The following is a 17920-nucleotide window of genomic DNA, read 5'->3' as shown; positions in this document are numbered from 1 at the left end:
GGCAAAAGACTGCCTTGACTTAATCAGAAGATCTTGCATGATCTAAAAATGAAAAAGGAGTCCTATCAAAAGTGGAAACTAGGACAAATTACAAAGGAAGAATAGAAGCAAACAATACAGGTATGCAGGGGCAAGATTAGAAAGGCAAAGGCACAAAACAAGCTCAAACTAGGTACAGACATAAAGGAAAACAAGAAAACTTTCTATAAATATATTAGAAGTAAGAGGAAGACCAAGGATAGGGTAGGCTAGTTGCTCAGTGAGGAGGGAGAAACAATAACAGGAAACTTGGAAATGGCAGAGATGCTTAATGACTTTTGTTTTGGTCTTCACCAAGAAGTCTGATGAGGGAATGCCTAACAGAGTGAATACTAGTGGGAAGGGGGTAGGTTTAGACGATAAATTTAAAAAAGTTAAAAATCACTTAGAAAAGCTAAATGTCTGCAAGTCACCAGGGCCCGATGAAATGCATCTTAGAATACTTACGGAGCTGATAGAGGGGGTATCTGAGCCTTTAGCTATTATCTTCGAAAAATCATGGAAGTTGGGAGAGATTCCAGAAAACTGGAAAAGGGCAAATATAGTGCCCATCTATAAAAAGGGAAATAAGAATAACCCAGGAAACTGCAGACCAGTCAGTTTAACTTCTGTGCCAGGAAAGATAATGGAGCAAGTAATTAAAAAATTCATCTGCAAACACCTGTAAGATGATAAGGTGATAGGAAACAGCCAACATGGATTTCTAAAGAACAAATCATGTCAAACCAATCTGATAGCTTTCTTTGATAGGATAACAAATCTTGTGGATCCAGGAGAAGCAGTGGATGTGGTATATCTAGACTTTAGTAAGGCATTCGATATGGTCTCACATGATCTTATCAATAAACTAGGCAAATACAACTTAGATGGGGCTACTATAAAGTGGGCGCATAACTGGCTGGATAACCGTTCTCACGGAGTAGTAATTATCGGTTCACAATCCTGCTGGAAAGGCATAACAAGTGGGGTTCCGCAGGGGTCTGTTTTGGGACCAGTTCTGTTCAATATTTTCAACGATTTAGATATGGGCATGGAGAGTATGCTTATTAAGTCTGCAAATGATACCAAGCTAGGGGGGTTGCCACTGCTTTGGAGGGTAGGGTCATAATTCAAAATGATCTAGACAAACTGGAGAAATGGTCTGAGGTAAATAGGATGAAGTTTAATAAGGACAAATGCAAACTACTCCACTTAGGAAGGAACAATCCGTTTCACACATACAGAATGGGAAGCGATTGTCTAGGAAGGAATACTGCAGAAAGAGATCTAAGTTTCAAAGCGGACCACAAGCTAAATATGAGCAAAAAAGCAAACCTGTTAATGCATCCCAGAATCACGAGTGTTGTGAGCAAGACACAAGAAGTCATTCTTCTGCTTTCCTCTGCGCTGATTAGGCCTCAGTTGGAGTGTTATGTCCAGTTCTGAGCACCATATTTCAAGAAAGATGTGAAGAAACTGAAGACAGTCCAGAGAAGAGCAACAAGAATGATTAAAGGTCTAGAGAACATGAGCTATTAAGGAAGACTGAAAGAATCGGGCTTGTTTAGTCTGGAAAGGAGAAGACAGAGGGAACATGATAGCGGTCTTTAGGTATCTATAAGGGTATCACAAGGAGGAGGGAGAAAAATTGTTCTCCTTGGCCTCTGAGGATAGGACAAGAAGCAATGGGCTTAAACTGCAGCAAGGGAGGTTTAGGTTGGACATTAGGAAAACCTTCCTGTCAGAGTAATTAAATACTGGAATAAATTGCCTAGAGAGGTTGTAGAATCTCCATCTCTGGAGATATTTAAGAGCAGATTAGATAGTCATCTATCAGAGATGGTCTCGATGGTACTGGGTCCTGCCATGAGGGCAGGGGACTGGACTCAATCTCTTGAGGTCCCTTCCAGTTCTAGTGTTCTATGATTCTATGGAGATTCCACCATTCCAGTACTTCACCACCCTCCTAGTGAAATAGTTTTTCCTAATATCCAACCTAGACCTCCCACACTGCAAATTGAGACCATTGCTCCTTGTTCTGTCATCTGTCACCACTGAGAACAGACTCTCTCCATCCTCTTTGGAACCTCCCTTCGGGTAGTTAAAGGCTGCAATCAAATTCCCCCTCACTTATCCGTAGACTAAATAAGCCTAAATTCCTTAGCCTCTCCTCATCAGTCTCGTGCTCCAGCCCCCTAATCATTTTAGGTGCCCTCCACTAGGCTTTCTCCAATGCATCCACATCCGCTTTGGAATTCCAGGATGGGGGAGCAGAATTGGATGCAATATTCCAGATGTGGCCTCACCAGTGCCAAATAAATGGGAATAATCATTTCTTTAGATATGCTGGCAATACTCCTACTAATGCACTCCAATATGCCATTAGCCTTCTTGGCTACAAGGGCAAACTGTTGACTCATATCCAGCTTCTCATCCACTGTAACCTCCAGGTCCTTTTCTGCAGAACTGCAGGACCAGGAGAGGCACAGGGGGCTTGTGGCTCCACCATGAGTGAGCAGCCCTGTGGCAGGGAGAGTCAGGGTGCTGCTCCAAGGCTGGCTTCCTGCCAAAAGGTTTGTCCAGGGTGCCAGCATCTTTAAGAGGGGCCAGGAGACAGGAACTATAGAGTTGTGATTACTTTGGATGGAATGGCCACCAGGGCATCTATTTTATTTCCTGGAGGCCTCCTCTCTTCCCCGTCCATACACCTATTTTTCCAAAAGCTCTTTCAGAAAAAGGCTTCTTCCTCGTAGAAAGAGGATTACTGCTGTTGGAAAAATCCCTCTTTTTCCATTTTCTTTTGACAGAACACAATTGGGACTCTGCGGGACTCAAAGTCTGCTTTTCTGAAGTCCAGGGTCTGTATTTTGCTGCTCCCCTTTCTTCCTTTGGTCCTATTCACAAGAGTGACGAGGCTAATGAGGGAGTGAGGAGGCTGGGGAGAGTCCTGTCCTGGGTGTGAACTGGATTTGCCTGGGTCAGACTGAGTGGGGTCAAACTAAGGAGAGAGCAGGGCCCTAAACTGGGCTGGGGAGTAAAGCCATGGCAGCCTGAGGGAGCCCAGAGAGAAGGTCCATGCTAGGAGAGGTGCAGCCACAGATCCTGAGACATGGTGCAGACAGCAGATCTATGCTAGGAGCAGGCTTCAGCCAAGGAGCCAGAAAGGCCAGAGAAGCCACCTGGGACTTGGAGGCAGAGCTGCAGAGGAGGGGCTGCAGCATGAAGGAGGCGGGCATGGTGAGCAGCAGGGGAAAGCAGGGAGGATTTTGGGTAGAGGCCCAGCACCGGGTGATTCCATCAGCCAAGAGGCCTTGCAGGCCAGACTAGGGGCTGATGCTGGGGATAAGGGTCCTGCCACCCAGAGCAAGCAAACCAGCAGCATAGCCAGAGCTTGAGAAGGAGTTCTGGGACCTACAATGAACAGACTGAACTGTCTTTACATTCCAGAGACACTGTTTGTGAGGGCTCTGTGCCATAGAGGAGAGCGATGGATTTTCTATTCACTTTTTCCATTTTTCCTTATTCTCTTCTTTTTAAATTTGTAGCTTTTAATGGTATTTGCAGTGAACATCCCCGTGAGAAGACAGCACCCTGGAGAGAGGATAACCTACCTCCTGCGCTGGCTAACCACAAGGTCAGGGGTCAAGCCCCTAGGAATGCTGGGCCAAGCTTTGCTGGGGTGATGAGGACTCTGATGAGGAGAATGGAGGGGGAGCCCTTGAGGTTCTTTGGGTAAAAGAAGTGGGAGCGGGGACTCAGATCCGTTTGCTAGCCCATTAGAACGTTCCCATCAATAGTTGCCACCATCCCCCAGCTTACACGAACAAACATTTTGTCGTTCAAAAGTAACCTGTCGAAGATATGCTGAAAGACCTACCAGGGACAGCAGATGATAATCTAGGGTGCCTAGCAGTTCTGCACACACCCATTGACATAAACAGAAGTTGTATTGGCTTTATTCTCAACTGGCATTTGCTGAGCACTTACAATGTGCTCTGTGCTGCACAAAGCATACATTGTGAGAAAATCCTTGCCTGGGAGAAAGCTCTCCAAAGTTTGCTTCTTGCCAAACACAAGTTGGTTCAATAAAAGATGATCTTGTCTCTCTACTCTACAACACTGACTTCACAGTTGCAGCTAATGGGATTTCAACTTCTTCCTCTGCTCAGTTGTTCAGAACTCACAAGATAGGTTGTTTTAACATTAATCAGCTACTTGTTTAAAAACCCCTTGACTGACCAAAGCATGGTGCCAACCTTTTAACTACCCCTTCTATGGCAGCAGGCATGGATTGACCAGTGTGCACTTGAGTCACATGCTCAGGTGGCCCTTGACGACAAGGGAAAAAAAACCCTAAACAACAACTTGGCTACACGGGCACCCTTTTCCGGAAATGCTTAAAACAGAACAGTTTTCCGTTATAAGTATTTCTGGAAAAAGCATGTCTACATTGGCAGGATGCTTTTCCAGAAAAGCACTTTTTCCGGAAAAGCGTCCGTGGCAAATGTAAATGTGCTTTTCCGGAAAAAAGTCCCGATCGTCATTTTCACAATCGGGGCTTTTTTGCAGAAAAGACTACTGGGCTGTCTACACTAGCCTTTTTCCGGAACAGTTTTTCTGGAAAAGGACTTTTGCCCAAACAGGAGCAGCATAGTTTTTCCGGAAAAACACTGACAATTTTACAGTAGATTGTCATTGCTTTTCTGGAAAAGCAAGCGGCCAGTGTAGACAGCGCGCAGCTTATTCCGGAAAAGCGGCTGCTTTTTGGGAATAAGTGGCCCAGTGTAGACACAGCCCTGGAGACCTGCTGTGCCACATCCCGGCCTTGACAAGGCCTGGCTAACCCCGCACATGGCCCTGCCTCTGCTACCAATATCCCGCACCAACCGAAGCTCCTAGACCAGTGCAGAAAGGTGAGGGCCCAATTTCCATAGCGCACAAGGCCCCAGATCTCCAGGCACTGCCTTTCCCCGCTCCCCTGGGCTCTCCAGGGCCTCTCAGCTGCACGTCAAGAGCTGCTCCCCGCATCGCGCCTAGGCTGCTGCAACCCGGTAGGTGGCGCCCTCAGTTCCCGATCCCGCCGAGCGCATCTGCAGCCCTGACACTGGCCCGAGCGGCTCCTCCCAGCTGCAGCCGGCGAAGAGCAACCCGCAGCGCCCGGGCACTCGGCTCCCGCGGTGAGTAGCGCGCCCCCGGCCCCGCCGCGCTCTGCCCAGTGGGGGGCGGCCCATGCCCGGGGGAGGCTCCCTGCCCCCCGCCGCAGGAGCGCGGGACCGTCCCTGGGTCTCCGTGGAGCAGCTCCCTGGGCGGGGGGCGTCCAGCCTGCGCCCTCGGGCGCTCTGCTCCCCGGGAGGGGAGAGCGGCGGGGCGGGCTGCCCCTCCGGCCCGGCTCGGCACCTGCCGCTGGGCTTTCTCGGCGGGCGGCTCCGCAGTGGCGGCCGGGCTCGGCGGGCAGCTCGCTGGCGGTTCTGCCCCGGGCTCGCCCCCTGCCCTGCCGGGCTCGCCGCGATACCTTCCCGGGGCGGGGGAGTGGAGCCTGCTCCTGCCCCTGCCGTTGAGAGCGGACAGGGAGGGGGGAGGACGCAGAGGACCGACCCCCTGCCGCCTGGGCGCGCCGGGAATGGCCAGCACCGGACAACGCCGGAGCTGGAAAAGCTGGCGCGGTGCCGGGCTGGGTCTCCAACCCCCCCCCTCCCCCAGAGGTGGGAGATTCATCGCGCCCGCCTCCCGTGGGCTCCCCAACTGAGACTGCCCAGGTTCGGGCTCGTTCATTGTCCTGACCGCCCAGCGCAGGGCTCAGACGTGCGCGGGGGCCGTGCACTGCGCCAAATGCTGCGCGCCCAGCGCAGGGCTCAGACGTGCGCGGGGGCCATGCACTGCGCCAAATGCTGCGCGCCTAGCGCAGGGCTCAGACGTGCGCGGGGGCCATGCACTGCGCCAAATGCTGCGCGCCCAGCGCAGGGCTCAGACGTGCGCGGGGGCCGTGCACTGCGCCAAATGCTGCGCGCCCAGCGCGTGGTGAAAATGGTTCGCAGCTTCTGGGCCAGTCCAAAGCCGGGGCTGCTCCGTCCTTGCTGCTCCGGCCTCCGCCCACTTGCCTTCCCCCCTCCCCGCTGTTTTCTCCCAGCTCAGAGGGTTTTCGCTGCTGAATTTTCCTCCCGCAGCCATCGTAGAAAAGCCCCTTCCGCACGGGTTCGTGACAGTTTCGCTCCCTGGTCTCATCTGCGTCAGACCTCGCACCGCGCTGGTCCCCTCGAAGCTGCGCCGCAGCCCGGCCTCGCTTCATCTCCCCCGCGCCCGGGGCTCGGGCTCTGCGCCTGGAGCTGCCTGGCGGGGAGGGGCTCTTCTCCCTCAGCTACCGCAGCAGCTCCTCGCTGAGGACCCAGCCAGGCAGCTCCGTGCGCGGAGCCCTGAGCCCCTGACGAAGCAGCTGCGGGACTTGCTGCTGAGCCGAGTCGTTGACGTTAGTGTGTGTGTTCCAGTTGCTGTGGCACAGGCTGGGGATCTGGCCAGCGAGTGTGAGTTGGGGGCTAGAACCGTGTTTCAAAAGCCTGTTGTGGATTAGCTTGGTTTCATACACTGGCTTTGTTTCTAATCCATTGGGGGGGGGGGGTAAACTGAGGCACAAATCTACTCTGAGACCTCTTCCCACATTCTGCTCGTGTCCGAACCCTTGCTGATTGTGGACTTAACAGAAGGTGGATGGATCCCTTCATTCTTCCATACAGAAAGGGGCAATCGTCATAGAGTCATTGGTATCTGGCACAGTGAGTCAGAAACAGAGTAACATGATGCAGCCCAGTACACATTTGCCTGGACACCTGGGCTGTCTGGCTATACAAGAAGAACAAGACCAAAGGAATGAGATTTCCCATCTAGGGTTGTGATGGCTACCAGCCTGGTTTATACATCAGGGATTAAATTGGGGACAGATAAAGAGCCAAAGTACTTTAGCTTGGTAATTGTAAGTATAGCAGGTTCCTATACAGACTGGGCATAATGGGAGACCCGTAACATATATTCAGCAATGGGTTCATAAGCTCACAGGTGAAGAGGCTTTCTGAGGTGCCCTGACACTCCTCCAGAGGGATGAGTTCTGAAATGTTGATGTGTCCAGATTTCATCTAGCCTTCATCGGTCCACGTGGCCAAAATACATATAGTGTGCAAGCCAAATCTTGTTTGACTTCAGGGTAGAAAAATTTAATAGTCAAAGTCCTATGATGTTTATCGTTTCTGATAACAAAATGTTTGTAGGCAGCCTTTTCAGTTGTGGGCTGCAATTGCACGTTTGTCCGTTCCAAGATCCATTATGCATCAAGTTTAGTGCTGCTGTCGGTTTGCTCTAGGCATTGCTGTAGGCATTATCTGAGCTAAGGATGTTAAAGACTAGTCGACTTGCAAATGCTTATCGGATAGTTTTTGACTAATGGACTAGTCTATAGGCATGTCTGTATTCTTGCTTTGAAATGTACAAGAGCCGCCCAGCTGATCCCAGGCTCCATGCTACGCTGCATGCTTCTAGGAGCCCAGGTTCAGCTGGGGACTCCCCAGTTTAACCTGGGCTCCCGTAGCATTTCCCCAGAAGCTGGGATCAGCTGGGTTCTGGGAAAATGCCAGGAGCCTGGGATCAGCTGGGGAGTCCCCATCTGACCCTGGGCTCCCCGCAGCTGCTCCTTTGAATTGTGTGGATACACGGTTTAAAGGGACAGCTGCCGAAAAGTTGATCCGTGGGAAATGCTGCGGGGAGCCCAGGATCCACTGGGGAGTCTCCAGCTGACCCCGGGCTCCTAGTTGGGGGCTCTTGTACATTTCAAAGGAGGAATGCAGAAATGCCTGTCGACTAGCTGACCAGTCAAGTAATGGCATTTTAACACCCGTAATATGAACTCCTCAGGATCAGTTAGAGTGGCAATTTGACATTTAGTTTGTCTGTTGTCCCATATAGTTGCACAGATGACTTGGCCCCCCATTGCAAAAGCAGAAGAGGTTAGAACTGTAGTCTGTAGTTAGCCATCCCAGGGCTAAATCACAGAATGCTAGAACTGGAAGGGACCTCTGAAAGATCATCAAGTCCAGTCCCCTGCCCTCATGGCAGGACCAAGCACCGTGTAGATCAGGGCTACTCAACATGTGGCTCGTGGTCTGTTTGTTTGTGGCCCATGGTGTGGTTTGGGTTTACACAGGGCTCAAGACGTGGCCCGCGGGTGGGATCTTTTGAACATGACCTCCACTGGGAATACGCTCCACAACAGTGAGGCATCTTCCAGGTGGGATGAGCACTTAAAGATGCAAGCGGATAGGCTGGCTGGAACAGACAGGTACAAGGTATCGGTGTTTCTAGCCTCCAGGGAGGAGGTGCCAGGGGTGCTGGGGCATTGTGTGAAAGAAGCTATTTGCATATATTTGCATATATATTTGCATGGACAAGCAACCGCACTTAAGTTGCAGCCCTCGGTGTGTGCTGTGAGTATCATTGTGGCCCCCGGAGCTTCCAAAGTTGAGTAGCTCTGGTGTAGATCATCACTGATAGATGTCTATCCAACCTGCTCTTAAATATCTCCATTGATGGAAATTCCATAACCTCCCTAGGCAGTTTATTCTAGTGTTTAACTGCCCTGACAGAAGGTTTTCCTAATGTCCAATCTAAAACTTGCTTGCTGCAAATTAAGGACATTGCTTCTTGTCCTATCATCAGAGGCCAAGGAGAATTTTTCTCCATGCTCCTCCTATCACTCTTTTAGATACTTCAAAACTGATAGCATGTTCCCTCTTAGTCTTCTTTTTTCAAAACTGAACAAGTCCAATTCTTTCAGTCTTCCCTTTTGGCTCAAGTTTTCTAGACCTTTAATCATTTTTGTTGCTCATCTCTGAACCTTCTCCAATTTTCTCACATCTTTCTTGAAACGTGGTGCCCAGAACTGGACACAATACTCCAACTGAGGCTTAATCAGTGCAGAGTAGAGCCGAAGATTGACTTCTAATGTCTTCCTCACAACATTCCTGTTAATGTATCCCATTTTTGCAACAGTGTCACACTGTTGACTCATATTTAGCTTGTGGTCTGCTATGACCCCTAGATCATTTTCTGCCTTACTCCTTCCCAGACAGTTGCTTCCCATTCTGTATGTGCAAAACTGATTGTTCCTTCCTAAGCGGAGTACTTTGCATTTGCCCTTATTAAACGTCATCCTGTTTACTTCAAACCATTTCTCGTTTGTCCAGATCATTTTTAATTTTGACCCTGTCCTCCACAGCACTTGCAGCCTCTCCCAGTTTGGTATCATCTGCAAACTCAATAATCATACTCTCTGTTGGTATGTCTACATTTGCTCCCTAGTTCGAGCTAGGGATGCAAATGTAGGTGACCAAAATTGCTAATGAAGCAGGGATTTAAATATCCCGCACTTCATTAGCATGATCTCATCGGCGTGTTACTCCTCTCAACAGCTGATTCGAACCAGGAAGTGCGCACCGGGATGTGTTAGTTCGCACAAAACCCCTTGGTTCGAACTAATGTTACTCCTCATTTTTTGGAGTAATGTGCCAGCGAGATCATGCTAATGAAGCACAGGATATTTAAATCCCCGCTTCATTAGCAATTTCGGTCGCCTACATTTGCATGCCTAGCTCAAACTAGGGAGCAAGTGTAGACATACCCTATGACATCATCTAAATCGTTGATGAAGATATTGAACAGAATCGATCCCTAAACAGACCCCTGCGGAACCCCACTTGTTATACCCTTCCAACTTGAGTATCACAAAGTAATAGAAAGGGGGGAGGGTTCTTTGAGAGCTAGTGGCAACAGTAATGGTGATTCCAAAACAAAATTTGGTGGTTAAATTGAAGTCCTGGCACATCTGCAATGTGCCATTCAGAGATGTCTGGATGATAATAGTAGAGGTGGCTGAACATTTCCTGACAAAGGGTGTGTTTTGGTTTTTTTTAAAAAGGGTTTTGTTGAAAACTAGATTATTCGTGGGAAATATTTTTGACAATTTTCTAACAAGTCTTAAATAGAAACTACTTTCTTTTAACTGTGGCAATTACATAGATTTTCCACATTTCCCCTCACTTTTTTACTGTCTTCCAACCTTTTCCAATTAAAAAAAAAGAGGAAAATTAAATGAACGTGGGAGCAGTAAGTGAACACCAAAATCTCAAATGTTACAACCCTATTTTTTGAAGTTTAAAAAATCTGAGGTAGATGGCATTTGAAATGTAAATGAAATGTTATGTTTATATCAATAGTGTTCCGCCCAAACATTTTCATATCTTTGTTAAAAATTCCATGCTTGAAAAAAAGTAATTCTAATAGTTGTGGCTATTTACCATAAATTATGTAAAATGAGGCCACAGACGTAGTTTATCTGAGTTCAGCACTAGATTCAGAGAGAGACTTCATGTCATGTGTACTTGAGAAAGTGAAATTGTTTATCTGTTACCTGAGTCTGTTTAGACTGACTTGGCAAATAAGTAGAGAAGATATCCAAGGAAAGGATCTTGAACCACCTGGGGTCAAGTCAAATGATCTCATAGAGTTTAGACATTTTCCAGATCTCTGCCCCAGGCGTCCCCAAGTCAGCCGCTGCTGAAACTGACCAGCGGCTGACGACAGGAAGCCAGAGGCAGAGTTGCTCTGCCCCGGGCTTCCTGGAATCAGCCGCTGATCAGTTTCAGCAGCAGCTGACTTGGGGACGCCTGGGTTTCTTAAGTTGAATCTGTATGTAAGTCAGAACTGGCATCCAGATTCAGCCGCGGTTGAAACTGATCAGTTTCAGCAGTGGCTGACGCCAGTTCCGACTTACATACAGATTCAACTTAGGGACTGTAGGTTTGTTCTTATCTTGTACGTAACCCGGGGACTGCCTGTAATGGATTTATCATGTGCAGACCAGTCATTACCTGTCATATTCCTAGAATAATTAAGTGATTACAGAAAGAAGTCTTGTCTATATGGGAAATTTTCCCCAGTTACACAGGCATAGTCTTCTGGTATAACGTCCTCCTGAGTATATTATTCAGTTTAGTTTAAACCCTTTTCCAAGGAACTGGATAAACTAGAAAATGAGTCTATAATAGAGTAATAGTACAGGGATAATATTCCTATAATGATATCTGTTTGAATTAACGCCTCATGTTACATAGAGAAACATCATAATTTAGGCCTTGAATTTGAAGCTAATAGAACTCATGAATATAAAATAAAAAGAGCAGTATCCTAGTGGTTAGAGCAAGAATCTGGGAGTCAGTACCTTTGTGCTCTGTTTTGACTTAGCCACTAACTTGCTAGCCATAATGTGATGGGATGAATCATGACTTTCCCTTAGTGTTGTCCCCTGGTGTGCTGATCATGCCACTGACATCTGCCTTCCTGCTCTCTGGGACTCCCCACCATCCTGTCTGCTGGGCCAGATCCTCTTGTGTCTCCAAGACAAAGCACAGAGTTGGGGTTACCACCCCACCCTACAAAGCAACAGAGACACTGAACCAGTTCAGCTCTGGGAGGACTCAGCTCTAAGGGATCAGCATACAAGAAACAAACCCCCCAAAAGGAACCAAAACCCCAGACAAATCCATCTTACCCTGTGTAAAAGTTTTATACAATGAAAGCTCATAAGGTCTGTCCACTTTATTAATGAAAGAGAGATATGCACTGTACTGAATAATTAAGTACCTGAAGTATCACTAATGGCCCTCATTGGTACATTTAGAATTATAAACAGATCCGCACTTCATATTTCTGACTACACATACAAGAATGATACATGCACAAAAATAAGTTATACACAGTCAGCAGATAGTTACATTAAAATGAAAGCATATGCTTATCAGGTAGTCAAGTAGTGACTTGACTAGTCTCTCTCCCCCTTGCTGCCTTTATCAAAGAGAGGTAGCAAGTGTGGGGGAGCAGGAGCTGGTGCTGGGGGGAGCCAGCTTAAAAGTCAGTTCCACCCAGCACCGTCTCCATGGGAGTGGGCAGGGGATGCAGAGGCATAGCGGGGGGACCGGTTGCAAGCTGGAAATCAGCTAATCCCCGGATCGCACCTGGTCCCAGACTCTGCACCTCTGCTTTTTACATTTATTAACAGCTACCAGGCTCTTAATACATTTAAAAGGCAGAGGCACGGGGGGACCAAGGATGTGCCAGGAATCGGGCGGTTCTTAATACATTAAAAAAGCCGAGGAGCAGCATCTGAAACTGGGCGCAAGCCAGGATAGCTGATTCCCGGGCAGCTCTTAATACATTTAAAAGGCAGAGCCATAGTGGGGTTAGCTCTCGGATTGGGAACTGACCCCGCTGCGGCACTGCAGTTTCCTCCCTTATTGACTAATCGAGTAGTCAATGGAAATTCTGTCGACTGCTCGATTAGCTGATTAAATGCTATTTAACATACTTACTAAAGCATCTTCAAGCTGCATCATAAGCCAATTTTCATAAAGCATGGGGGAGTCCCCATGACACACAGGGCAATCACTTAAATTTTCTCCTTTGGTTTTCTCATCTGTAAAATTAGAATAATAATACTATCCTGACTCACTGGGCTATGGAGAGTTATTTGTTTGTAAGTATTTTGAATTCCTGAGGTGAAAATCACTCTTATTCTCTGAACTAGCATTAAGCTCTCTTACCAATATTTATGCTACTGAATATAGACTAATCTGCAGATTAAAACCTATTTTTAAAGTACTCATAATATTTATTTTTATTTAACGCCTTTTACCTAAATATCAGAACGTGTTGTGCTACTTGCAGAGAAAAGAAAATCTGAAATAATGAAAATCAGAAAGAGAACTCACTTATGTACAGTGTCTAACAAAACCAGTGTACAAGAATAAAGAAAGCTACATCTTCTGCTGAGGAGGGGGCCCTTCTGCACATTATATGCTGCGGAGGTATCTGGATAACTTTTTTCCTCACAGTAAAATCTTTTCAAACATCAGTAGTTGAATCTTAGTTAATGATCCAAAGCCCACTGTGTGTCAATAGATTCCTATCGACTTTAAGTGTGCAATGGATTAGACCCAAAATGAATACAATGATCATAGCCCAATGTATCATAAATATTTTTGTGTAGAAGTGCCTGAGGAATATTGGAATAAAAATAGATTGGCAGAAAATACCATAGATCTGCTTTTCTAGGACTCTGTGTATCCTTGGGTGTTTAAATCAACCAAATCTGAGCACCCGACTCTAAATCATATGATCTAATTCACTAATGGACCTAAGGAAAAATTCACCTCCTGATTTAAAAAAAAAATTTCTCACCTCTTCTTTAATTTGACTGTACTCCAAATCTCTAAATGTATTTTAACAAATGTGGCATAATCTAATTCTCTGACTATGGAAGAGATCTTCATAATTTCTTAGAATTACTACAGTGTCTGGAAATTGTTCTGTTCATAAACAGTAACTACCATTCATGAATGGAATATTTCATTCCAGAAGAATTTTAAAACCATGAACATAATTTTATGCTAGTTCACCCCCACCCCTTTATAGTAGCTAATGACAGGCAATTTGGTTCCCCAAGTGTGTGATTTATTTTGGGCTTCTACTACAGTTACAGCTGGGTGAGAGCCAGTGAGGCCCATCTGCAGAAGTAATGGGAAGTGGAGGATTAAGCTGTCGTGACAGAATGGTAAATGCCAACATGTCGACTTTGTAGAGTTGAGATTATAAACTCTTTGGGGCAGGTTATAAAATGGGGCTTCAATCCTGACTGAGACATTTGGACGCTATGACAGTATAGATCGAACCTCTCTAGTCCGGCACCCTCAGGACCTGATCAGTTCCAAACAAGAGAAGTTTCCGGACACAGAAGGTCAATATTGTCTTGCAGCATTACCAACATTCTGTTACTTACTGGGCTGTTAGAGGACATTTAGGGTACGTCTAAACTACATGCCTCCGTCAACGGAGGCATGTAGATTAGACAGATTGGCAGAGGGAAATGAAGCCGCGATTAAAATAATCGCAGCTTCATTTAAATTTAAATGGCTGCCCCGCTCTGCCGATCAGCTGTTTGTCGGCAGATCGGGGCAGTCTGGACGCGCCGCGTCGACAAAGAAGCCTTTCTTGATCGGCACAGGTAAGCCTCGTGAAACCAGGTTTACCTGTGCCGATCAAGAAAGGCTTCTTTGTCGACGCGGCTCGTCCAGACTGCCCCGATCTGCCGACAAACAGCTGATCGGCAGAGCGGGGCAGCCATTTAAATTTAAATGAAGCCGCGATTATTTTAATCGCGGCTTCATTTCCCTCTGCCGATCTGTCTAATCTACATGCCTCTGTCGACGGAGGCATGTAGTTTAGACGTACCCTTAGTCGTAACACAGAGCTAAATAACAGCATAGAACATTGAGAGCTAGGACTGGTGGATGTAAACAAACTGTATGGGACCTAGTGGAAACTTGACCACACCCATGAAAAGTGGATATCCAGCTAACTAAATTCATTCTGTACGATGGATGTTTCTGGACCAGAGAGTGCTGGACTACTGAAGTTCAACCTGTATATGATACTTGTGGGAAGGCTTACTGTTTTGGCCTTCTGGTCTCTTGAGTCACTTCAGAAAAAGTTGAGCAAATTATAAAGCTATAGAAACAAAAAGTCTCTAAATAGGGAATGTGGGATTTTTTGTATCTGACCACCACTATGATGTGTTCAGACTGAGCAAAACTTCCCCTTGATAACCTCGGGGGAAATGAGTAAATGGTCAGTTGACTGTTTCCGCAGATGTATTTTGGGCAGGTTCTCCTTAGGGCAGTATGTTCAGCTTGTCCCTCCATGGGGCAGTTTAGCATCTCTTTTAGGACAATGATATTCTTTTAGGGGTGTTTGCAGTAATGTTATTTTTATGCATATATCTTGGATTGAGATAAAGGGAGTAATCATCCTAAGGGAATTACATTCTTTTGACTAGTCTCAGCAGTTTCTAGTACAGTAATAGATAAGCCTCTTCCAAGGAATTCCCTGTCATTAGTTGCCTAGAGCTGCACACACCTAGAACTTTCTCCTACAAAGTGATTTGAGCACCATATAAGGGTTGAATTTTCAGAATTCCTCAGGTTGCCTTTAATCTGCTCCTATTAAAGTCAAGAAGGCCTGGGTTAGGTAAGCACTGAGCACGTCTCACAGTCCCACTTCATGTCTATGAATAACGTATTTTCTCTGAATGGACATATGGACTGTATGGCACTACGTGCCTTACAATCTTGTTTTGTAATACTCAACATTAGGTGGTAAAGTTGTTTTCTCAAGCCCTAAGAGTTGGTTTTAGAATTTTTTTTGAATAGATGAGAGGACTGTGGACAAAGTGGCTAGTGAGTTCTTTATTTTCAGCTAGAAGAGAGAGGTTTTTATGCCAGTAATGGGATTAGATTCGGGGAAGAGAAAGCAAAATAGTATATAATATTCATATTACATATTCAGCTAGATTACTGTACCTTTCTGAATGCTCAGCACATAGCAAACATAATCAACAAGTGAGATTGTCAAGAAAATTTTGGAGGGTGAAATGAAAGGAAGATAGAGAGGGGAAATCAGAGCTAGAAGCCCTTTTAGCTCATCTACCACCCTTGTCGGCAGCATAGGACTCCCTACTGTATATTTTTCTAGCACTTTATCCATTCTAGTTTTAAATATCTTTGGTGATCAGGTTTCCCTTGGGTCACTATTTGATAGTGTTATAGAACCTATCACTATTTGGGAAAAAGTCAAAAGAGGATTTAGGGAACAAATGATAATACCTTTCAATATCTCAAACTTGGGAAGTGAGGAAAGGCAGTTCTGTAGAGTATTGAATAAAACAGGAATGGATAATACAGTAAAACTCCATTGGTCCGGCATCCAATGCTCCGGCATTCCTGATGGTCCGGCACCATCAGGAACCCAGAAGTGCTCTGGCTGCCGGACAATTGGAGCTGCTCTGTGCCTGGCTTCCCCGATTCAGCCGCTGCTCAAACTGACCAGCAGCTGAATCGGGGAAGCCGGGGGCAGAGCAGCTGGGGTGCTGCCGGGTTGGTCCCTTAGTGCTGCCCCTCGGGGCTGTGGGACCAATCTGGCAGCACCCCAGCTGCTCTGTCTCAGGCATCCCCAAGAGCAGCTGGGGTGCTGCCGGGTTGGTCTCGCAGCGCCGAAGGGCGGCGTTACTGGACAAACCTGGCCGTACCCCAGCTGCTCTGCCCCAGGTGTCCCGGATTCAGCCGCTGCTGAAACTGACCAGCAGTGGCTGAATCGGGGATGCCCGGGGCAGAGCTGGACTATTGGAAAGGGAGTCTATGAGGGGTCTGGGGTGGCATCCCCCCCTTCCGATAGTCTGGCATATCTGATAATCCGGCACCCCCTGGGTCCTAAAGGTGCCGGATTATCGGAAATTTACTGTAGTTCTTTGGCATGGGCAAATAACAGAGCAGTCATGCTCATTTAGACAGTTGGACTACATATCATATGTTATTGAAACAGTAAGCAAAGGAAAATGAATGATCAGAAAATTCTTCTTGATTTGAAAATGCTCAGAAAACAGCATTTCACAAAAGCATGCGAAACAAAGTCATTAAATGTAGTGTCTAGTGAGAACTATTGGAATGTATTAAATGGCTATGAAAAGGCTGGAATAGAAGAGGAGGGCACCAGATAGTGGTTCTCTTAAATCCGTTTAAAGGACACACTGAGTTGGACTTTAAAAAAAAAAGAGAGATTTATAATCTTATTTGTGTCCTTTCATTTACAGGCAGTCCCCGGGTTATGTACAAGATAGGGACTGTAGGTTTGTTCTTAAGTTGAATCTGTATGTAAGTCGGAACTGGCGTCCAGATTCAGCCGCTGCTGAAACTGATCAGTTTCAACAGCGGCTGAATCTGGACGCCAGTTCTGACTTACATACAGATTCAACTTAAGAACCCCAGGCATCCCCAAGTCAGCTGCTGCTGAAACTGATCAGCGGCTGATTCCAGGAAGCCCGGGGCGGGGGCTTCCTGTAGTCATCCACTGGTCAGTTTCAGCAGCGGCTGACTTGGGGACGCCTGGGGCAGAGCAGCTGGGGTGCTGCTGGGTTGGTCCAGTAGCGCTGCCGCTCCTCGGCGCTACTGGAGCAACCCAGCAGCACTCCAGCTGCTCTGCCCCAGGCGTCCTGATTCAGCCGCTGCTGAAACTGACCAGCAGTGGCTGAATCAGGACTCCTGGGGCAGAGCAGCTGGGGTGCTGCCGGGTTGGTCCAGTAGCGCCCAGAGCGGCGCTACGGGACCAACCGGCAGCGCCCCAGCTGCTGTACCACAGGCGTCCGGAGCAAAGCCGCGGAGCACGGGGGCAGCGGGACAGCCCAGACGCGCCGTGGCTGTCCTGCTGCCCTCCGGCTCCATGGCTTTGCTCTGCTTTGCTCCCTGTCCCCCTGGTCTGCAGACCAGGGAGACGGGGAGCAAAGCGGCGGAACACGCGGGCAGTGGACAGCCCAGACGCATCTGGGCTGTCAGCTGCCCGCGTGCTCCGCGGCTTTGCTCTGCTTTGCTCCCCGTCCACCTGGTCTGCAGACCAGGGGGACGGGGAGCAAAGTAGAGCAAAGCTGAGCAAAGCCGCGGAAGCACGCAGGCAGCTGACAGCCCAGACGCGTCTGGGCTGTCAGCTGCCCGCGTGCTCCGCGGCTTTGCTCTGCTTTGCTCCCTGTCCCCTTGGTCTGCAGGGGGACAGGGAGCAAAGCAGAGCAAAGCAGAGCAAAGCCGTGGAAGCACGCGGGCAGCGGACAGCCCAGACGCGTCTGGGCTGTCCGCTGCCCGCGTGTTCCGCCGCTTTGCTTCCTCTCCCTGGTCTGCTGGAGACCAGGGAGAGGGAGGGCCCCGTTCGTAACTGCGGATCCGACGTAGGTCGGATCCGCGTAACTCGGGGACTGCCTGTACTGATAAGG

The 17920-nt window shown here is 47.7% G+C and overlaps 1 protein-coding gene across 1 annotated transcript in view; it reads left to right on the top strand.

The window, feature by feature from the left end:
• Positions 1-5136: 5136 nt before the first annotated feature.
• Positions 5137-17920, top strand: part of DAPK2 (death associated protein kinase 2) — a 94519-nt gene continuing 81735 nt past the window's right edge. The window contains exon 1 of the mRNA XM_075897630.2: positions 5137-5195. The gene's annotated coding sequence lies outside the window, so the exon portion shown is untranslated. The remainder of the gene's footprint in view (positions 5196-17920) is intronic.

The sequence above is a fragment of the Pelodiscus sinensis genome, chromosome 14 (genome assembly GCF_052426305.1).
Source record: "Pelodiscus sinensis isolate ZL-2025 chromosome 14, ASM5242630v1, whole genome shotgun sequence".
Lineage (NCBI taxonomy): Eukaryota > Metazoa > Chordata > Testudines > Trionychidae > Pelodiscus > Pelodiscus sinensis.
The sequence above is the reverse complement of the archived record's forward strand: the minus strand, read 5'-3'. Positions and strand labels throughout refer to the sequence as shown.